This window comes from Bison bison, unplaced genomic scaffold, assembly GCF_000754665.1.
Source record: "Bison bison bison isolate TAMUID 2011002044 unplaced genomic scaffold, Bison_UMD1.0 scf7180017864072, whole genome shotgun sequence".
NCBI lineage: Eukaryota > Metazoa > Chordata > Mammalia > Artiodactyla > Bovidae > Bison > Bison bison.
Window position 1 is genome coordinate 1,779,484 of NW_011494644.1, and position 6,778 is coordinate 1,786,261.

The 6,778-nt window shown below is 46.8% G+C and overlaps 1 protein-coding gene across 1 annotated transcript in view; it reads right to left on the minus strand.

The window, feature by feature from the left end:
• TMC7 (transmembrane channel-like 7) overlaps positions 1-6,023 on the minus strand; it is a 62,696-nt gene extending 56,673 nt beyond the window's left edge. Inside the window, exon 1 of the mRNA XM_010837114.1 lies at positions 5,874-6,023. The gene's annotated coding sequence lies outside the window, so the exon portion shown is untranslated. The remainder of the gene's footprint in view (positions 1-5,873) is intronic.
• Between the last annotated feature and the right edge of the window lie 755 nt (positions 6,024-6,778).

Genomic DNA, 6,778 nt, shown 5'->3' on the forward strand with positions numbered 1-6,778 from the left:
GGAGTCGGACATGACTGAGCGACTGAACCGGAACGGAATGAAGTCCTGATGGGCTGGAACAGTCTCTCTGGGCACATGTGGTTAGAGTAATTCTGAGTCATGAGAGAGGAAAGGGGAAGGAGCCTTTATGGCTTATTGTAATTTTAGAGGGTCTAAAATATTTGGGAAAAGCTTCTGAGATAGACTTTATGGGACACTGTCTAAACTTCATGGAACAGAGGGAATTTCATAACATTGCCTAAGACTCTCCAGGCCAACCATCCTTTTTCGTTTCGATTATCCCAGAATCATAGTGTCCACTAAAATAAGGGACGCCCAAACAAACCACTATACATACAACTGACTACCAACAAGGATGCAAAACGTGAAGACTCTGGATGTTTGTCATCTTGTAGGAACACAAAGGGACTTCCCAGGTGACCTTAGTGGTAAAGAATCTACCTGCAATGCAGGAGATGTGGGTTTGATCCCTGAGCCAGGAAGATCCTCTGGAGGAGGAAATGGCAACCCAGGCCAGTATTCCTGCCTGGGAAATCCCATGGACAGAGGAGCCTGGCAGGTTACAGGCCATGGGGTTGCAGAGAGTCAGACACAACTGAGGAACTGAACACAGGGGAACAGAGACATCATAACAACAGTTAATGCTTACATGGTCACAGCAGTCAGTCCCCAGAATGCACTCCCTCCCCTCAGGAAGAGTACAATATTCTCCTCCCAACATTCATGCCTTTAAACAGGCCCCACTCACACTGAACAGGGCTGACCCATGGGAACAAAACAAGTAACAGAGTGATTTCTAAGACCAGCTCGTATAAGACACCACAGCTTCTACCTTGCTCTCTCTTGGATCATCTGCTCTGGAAGAAGCCAGCCACTGTGTCTCGAGGACACTTAAGACAGCCCTCTGTGAGGTCCACATGGAGAGGAACCGAGGCCTCCTGTCAACAGCCAGTGTCCGCCCATCCACGTGAGCAAGTCATCCTGGAAGGGATCCGTCAGCCCCAGGCAAGCGTTCAGATGACTGAATGGCTACGATGGCTGACCCCACGACTGCAACTTCACAAGAGACTCTGGGCCAGGAAAGCTGAGACAGGTCATTTCCCAATTCCTGACCCACAGAAACTGGGAGATACGTGATTATTATTGTTTTAAGCTTCTAAACGTAGGGATAATTTGTTACACAGCATAGATAAATGATATAAGTACTTATTTATGTAAATTATCTGAATCCTTGAAATGACTCCTGAAGTAGGTTTTATCATTATTTAATCCATAAGGAAACTGAGGCACCAAGCACTTACGTGCCTTTCTCAAGGACAAAACCAGTAAACGGGAAAAAGAGGATGGGCATCTGGGAGTCCAAAGTCTAGACTCAAAACCAACTACACTACAGCTCCCATTGTGGCTGCAGGTATGAGGCAGGAGATGGCCTAGGCTAGGCATTTACAACTAGCCTCCTGTTCAACCTCCTGGCATAAGAAGATGAGCTCCAGTCCCGTTTATATCTCCCAAAGCAAGAGACAATCAGGCTCCAGGGCTACCTATTTATGACTAGACTCCTGTCTATATTTCGAGATCTACACCTTGATATAGAAAGCAGCAACTGGAATAGGGTTAATAACCAGACATTAGTCATTTTTGTGGCAGGGACAGAGTGAGATTAAATGCTTTAAAGGGTCATATATTTCCCATCCCTGGGGCAAGGGAGACATTGGGGGTCAAAAAGGAGGAGACATCACCCCATAATATGTGACGCTAAGGGTGTCACATAGGCCTCTGGGCTGAAATCCATCTTGGAAAAAAGTTGCAGACCTATGTAGGGGAGGTCTATATAATGACTTAACCACCTCTTTTCTGCATTCCTCCTCACTAGGGGGGATGTCCAAACCCTTTCTCTATGGGTGTGCATCTCTGCTTTTCTTCCATCTTAACTAAACCATTTCTCTCTGTTCTCTTCCTCTTGTGGCTGTGATGTATCTCTAATATTAAACATTATACCTGCATTTACAGTTTTTGCCTCTGTGAGAAAAGAATTTCCCCTGGGGGCAAAGATCCAGGGAAAAACAGCTTTTAGCCTCTAGCCCTTGCAGGTCTGGTGGCGGCTAGGATTCCTGGTATTCATCCAGGCTACCCAGGTTCAATTCCTGGGCAGAGAATTAAGATCATGCTTCATGCTACCACTCACTGCTGCCTCAGAGAAATCAGGTACAGCCCATCATTCATTTATTCAATGAATGTTCAGCAGGTACCATGTGCCGGATGCTGTTCTACATCCCAGAGGAACAAGAAAAAGCCTCTGCTTCTCATATCACCCACAGTCTAGAAGGGACAAGAGCTAAATAAATGAGGAAATGTTCAAACCAGATGACTTCAGATAGTGCTAAGTGCTTTTGAAGGCATAAGCAAGGTAACTGGTCAGGGTAAGAGGGATGGGCCACTTCTGCAGACAACAAGACTCCAGAGGTCTGTCTCTCTGATGTGACAAGTGAGCAGAGACCTGGCAGGAAGCAGAAAGAGGTGCCATATGAAGATCAAAGAGAAATGTACTCCAGGCAAAGAGCAGCAGAAGTAAAGGTCCTGAGGCAGAAATGACATTGATATGCTGGAGGAATGACAAAGCAGTCATCGTAACTGGAGCGAGATGGGCTAAGGTAAGGCTGGAGGTGATGAGAGCCTGCAGAGGTGTGCTAGGGTCCTTGTTGGAGGCCGTAAATTTATTCTCAGAGCAGTGGGAAGCCACTGTAAAGTTTTAATTAAGAAAGGAAGTACTGTTGTTTAGTCACTAAGTGAAAGTTAAGTGAAAGTGTTAGTTGCTCGGTCATGTCTGACTCTGCAGCCCCATGGACAGTAGCCCATCAAGCTCCTCTGCCCATGGAATTCTCCAGACAAGAATAGTGGAGTGGGTAGCCATTCCCTTCTCCAGGGGATCTTTCAGACCCAGGGATCAAAACTGGGTCTCCTGCATTGCAGGCAGATTCTTTACTGTCCAAGCCACTAGGGAAGCCCTGTTTAGCCACCAAGTTGTATCCAGCTCTTTTGCGACTCCATGGACTGTAGACCAATAGGCTCCTCTGTCCATGGGATTTCCCAGGCAGGAATACTGGAGTGAGTTGTCATTCCCTTCTCCAGGGGACCTTCGAGACCCAAGGATCAAACCCTGGTCTTGTGCACTGGCAGGCGAATTCTTTACCACTGAGCCGATCAAGTATATTGTTTATTCAACTATAAGAAAGAAAGAAAGAATGCCATTTGCAGCCACACATATGGACCTAGAGATCATCATACTAAGTGAGGTAAGTCAGAAAAAGAAAGACAAATACCATACAATATAACTTATATGTAGAATCTAAAATACGACACAAATAAACTTACCTATGAAACAGAAACAGATTCACAGACATTGAGAACAGACTTGGGGCTGCCAAAGGGAAAGAGTTTGGGGGAAGGATGGATTGGGAGTTTGGGATTAGCAGATGCAAAATATTATATACAGAACGGATAAACAACAGGATCCTTCTGTATAGTACAGGAAACTATATTCAATGTAATAAACCATGAGAAAAAAATAAGGCAAGCATTGTGATCTGTTTTATCATTAAGAAGGATACACATTTCCCATTTCTATAAACCAGATGCCCCTTTGTCTCCTGCCTCCCTCCAGCTGTCCTCCCATGATGCTCATACAGTGCGTCATGGTTTACAAAGTGCAACAAAGTTATAAACACAGTCCCTTCTGAGTCCCCCACTCGTGCTTGTGGGTACAAGGTCATAAAATATCATCTGTCCAAGCTAAGGGAAAATGAAAGTTGCTCAGTCGTGTCTGACTCTTTGCGACCCCTCGGACTATACAGTCCATGGAATTCTCTAGGCCAGAATACTGGAGTGGGTAGCTTTTCCCTTCTCCAGGGGAATCTTGGACTACACAGTCCATGGGATTCTCCAGGCCAGAATGCTGGAGTGGGTAGCTGTTCCCTTCTCCAGGGGATCTTCCCAACCCAGGAATCGAACCGTGGTCTCCTGCATTGCAGGCAGAGGGAGGAATCTTTTAATCAGAGGCTAGTTATAATACTCATGAAAAGATGCTTAGAGACCCCCGTGAACACCCAGCAAAGATATAAAAAAGATGAATCTCATGCCTTCTGTATGGGAAACCAGTGTTGGCATCTTAAATGTGATGAATTGTGACAAAATAAGAGCAATAAAAAATCAAGTGGAAAGTACTTGAATAGCTATTACTGAAAGGCTGAAATTGAGCTCCTAACAACACTATTAATAATGCATTATGTTTGGACGTGAGTCTGAGTGAACTCCAGGAGTTGGTGATGGACAGGGAGGCCTGGCGTGCTTCAATTCATGGGGTCGCAAAGACTCAGACATGACTGAGCAACTGAACTGAACTGAACTGGACTGATGTTATATATATATGCCTCAGTCGTGTCTGACTCTCTGCGACCCCATGGACTGTAGCCCGCCAGGCTTCTCTGTCCATGGGATTCTCCAGGCAAGAATACTGGAGTGGATTGCTGTTCCCTTCTCCAAAGCATCTTCCCAACCCAGGGAGCGAACATTGATCTCCTTCATTTCAGATTCTTAACCATTTGAGCTACAGGGAAGTCATTATAATGCATTAGAAAATGATTAACGTCAATTCCAAGCTGACTTCTTTATTCTGATTCCTGAGCAAGTTCCCAGAGTTTGGGTCTCTCAAGGTGTTTTTCTCTTTTTTTTTCTTCGAAATGTTGAGATCAATCCAATTAGAAGGGTCCAATGCCCAAATGCAGCAGCAGCAATGCCCAAATCTACACATATATTTTACTGTAAATCCTTGTAACAAAATCTCTGTTCTCAAACTAAAAGAGAAAAAACGCTGCAGATAAAACTTCACAGTGGGGTCTTGCATTTTGTTAAGGGCAAATATACAAATGCTGGAAGGAAGCCTGCTGGGTGCTGAAAACATCACTGTCTTGACTGAGTAGCAGTTCTACACATTTATGCAAAAATTCACAGAGCTATACACTTTCTTAACTTTTACCTAAGGGAAAAAGGAAAAGCATATAATACGTGGCTGGCTACCACTGATCGTGTCTTTCTTGTATCAAGCACTGCGCTAGGCACTTCACACATTTTTGTCTCAACCAATCCTACCAACAGCTTATTCCCATTTTACTGAAGGAAGCTGAGGTTCAGAGAGGGTAAGTCACTTACCAAAGATCACACAGCGATCAACAGCCCAGGGAGAATTCAGTTCTAAGCCCATCTAATGGTAAAGCCTCATGTGTTTGGGAGGCAGTCACCTCGTATTCCAGTACTCTTGCCTGGAAAGTCCAATGGACGGAGGAGCCTGGTGGGCTGCTGTCCATGGGGTCGCTAAGAGTCGGACACGACTGAGCGACTTCCCTTTCACTTTTCACTTTCATGCATCGGAGAAGGAAATGGCAACCCACTCCAGTGTTCTTGCCTGGAGAATCCCAGGGACAGTGGAGCCTGGTGGGCTGCCGTCTATGGCGTCACACAGAGTCGGACACTACTGAAGCGACTTAGCAGCAGCACCTCGTATTAGAATGTGAGGACTAGCTGGGCTCTCATAATCTTTTCATTTAATTTATAGGATGATTTTGAGGCTAGCTGGTGGCTCCTCGACCAGCTCTGGGAAGACAAACTCACAGCGATCGGGACTCCCACTCCAGTGCTCCTTTTGGCAGAGAGGTCTCTAAATGGGGTCAGGATGGGTTGGAGGAGCGAGAGCAGGAATAAGAAAGACCCGCTTTCCTCCAAGCCGGGAGGTGGGGAGGGGACCCGGCCCGCGCGGAGCTCCCAGCACCGCGCGCCCGGGTGCCCGCCCGCCGCCTGGCGCCCGGTCCCCGCCGCCCTACCTTGGTGGATGAAGGGCTGCCTGCTGGGCCTGCCGGCGGGAGCGCACTGATACTGGATTCGCTCATGACTGCGCCCCGCGCCCCCGAGAGACCGCCAGAGACCGGCTCCGGCAGCTGTCGCCGCCTCCCGGCCTTCCCTCCGGGAGCCGGGATTCCAGGTTCCGGCGCCGACGTCATAGAGGCGGGGGCGGGGCGCCGGCGCCCTTCCCACGCCCGCCGCGCGGGACCCCCGGAGCCGCGCAGAGCAGGGTCGCGAGGTACCGGCCAGGATCCGACGGAGGGTGCAGCCCCGCGGCGTCCAGGACCTGGAATGGGAGACGCGGGTGAAGAGCCGGAAGAACCGGGAACGGGCTCCATCCAGCGGCCGCGATAAAGGGCTAACTCCCGGATTTTTAAAAGTGTAATAAAAATAACCAGGACTCAGAACAAGTGTATCTAGTAAGTTACTGTTTGGGTACAAAAAAAAAAACAAAAAAAACAAAAAAAGAAGAAGAAGGAATATCTTTGTACATATTTATAAACACATAAGATTATTCTCGAGTGGGGAGCTGGGAGGCTGGGTGAGAAAGGTTCAAGGAAAGATTTTTCAGTTTACCTCGTTTATCTTTGAACCTTATCCACGTTTCCTCTCTGCCTCTATCCGTGGATAGTTTAAAAGATAAAATGAAAACGAATTACGAAATATAAATGCCAAATAAAGAAATGTAATCGTATATGCAGAGTTCCGAAGAAGAGCAAGGAGAGATTAAAAGAGCCTTCCTCAGTAATCGTTGCAAAGAAATAGAGGAAAACAATAGAATGGGAAAGACTAAAGATTGCTTCAAGAAAATTAGAGATACCAAGAGAATATTTCAGGCAAAAATGCGCACAATAAAAGACAGAAGTGGTATGGACCTAACAGAAGC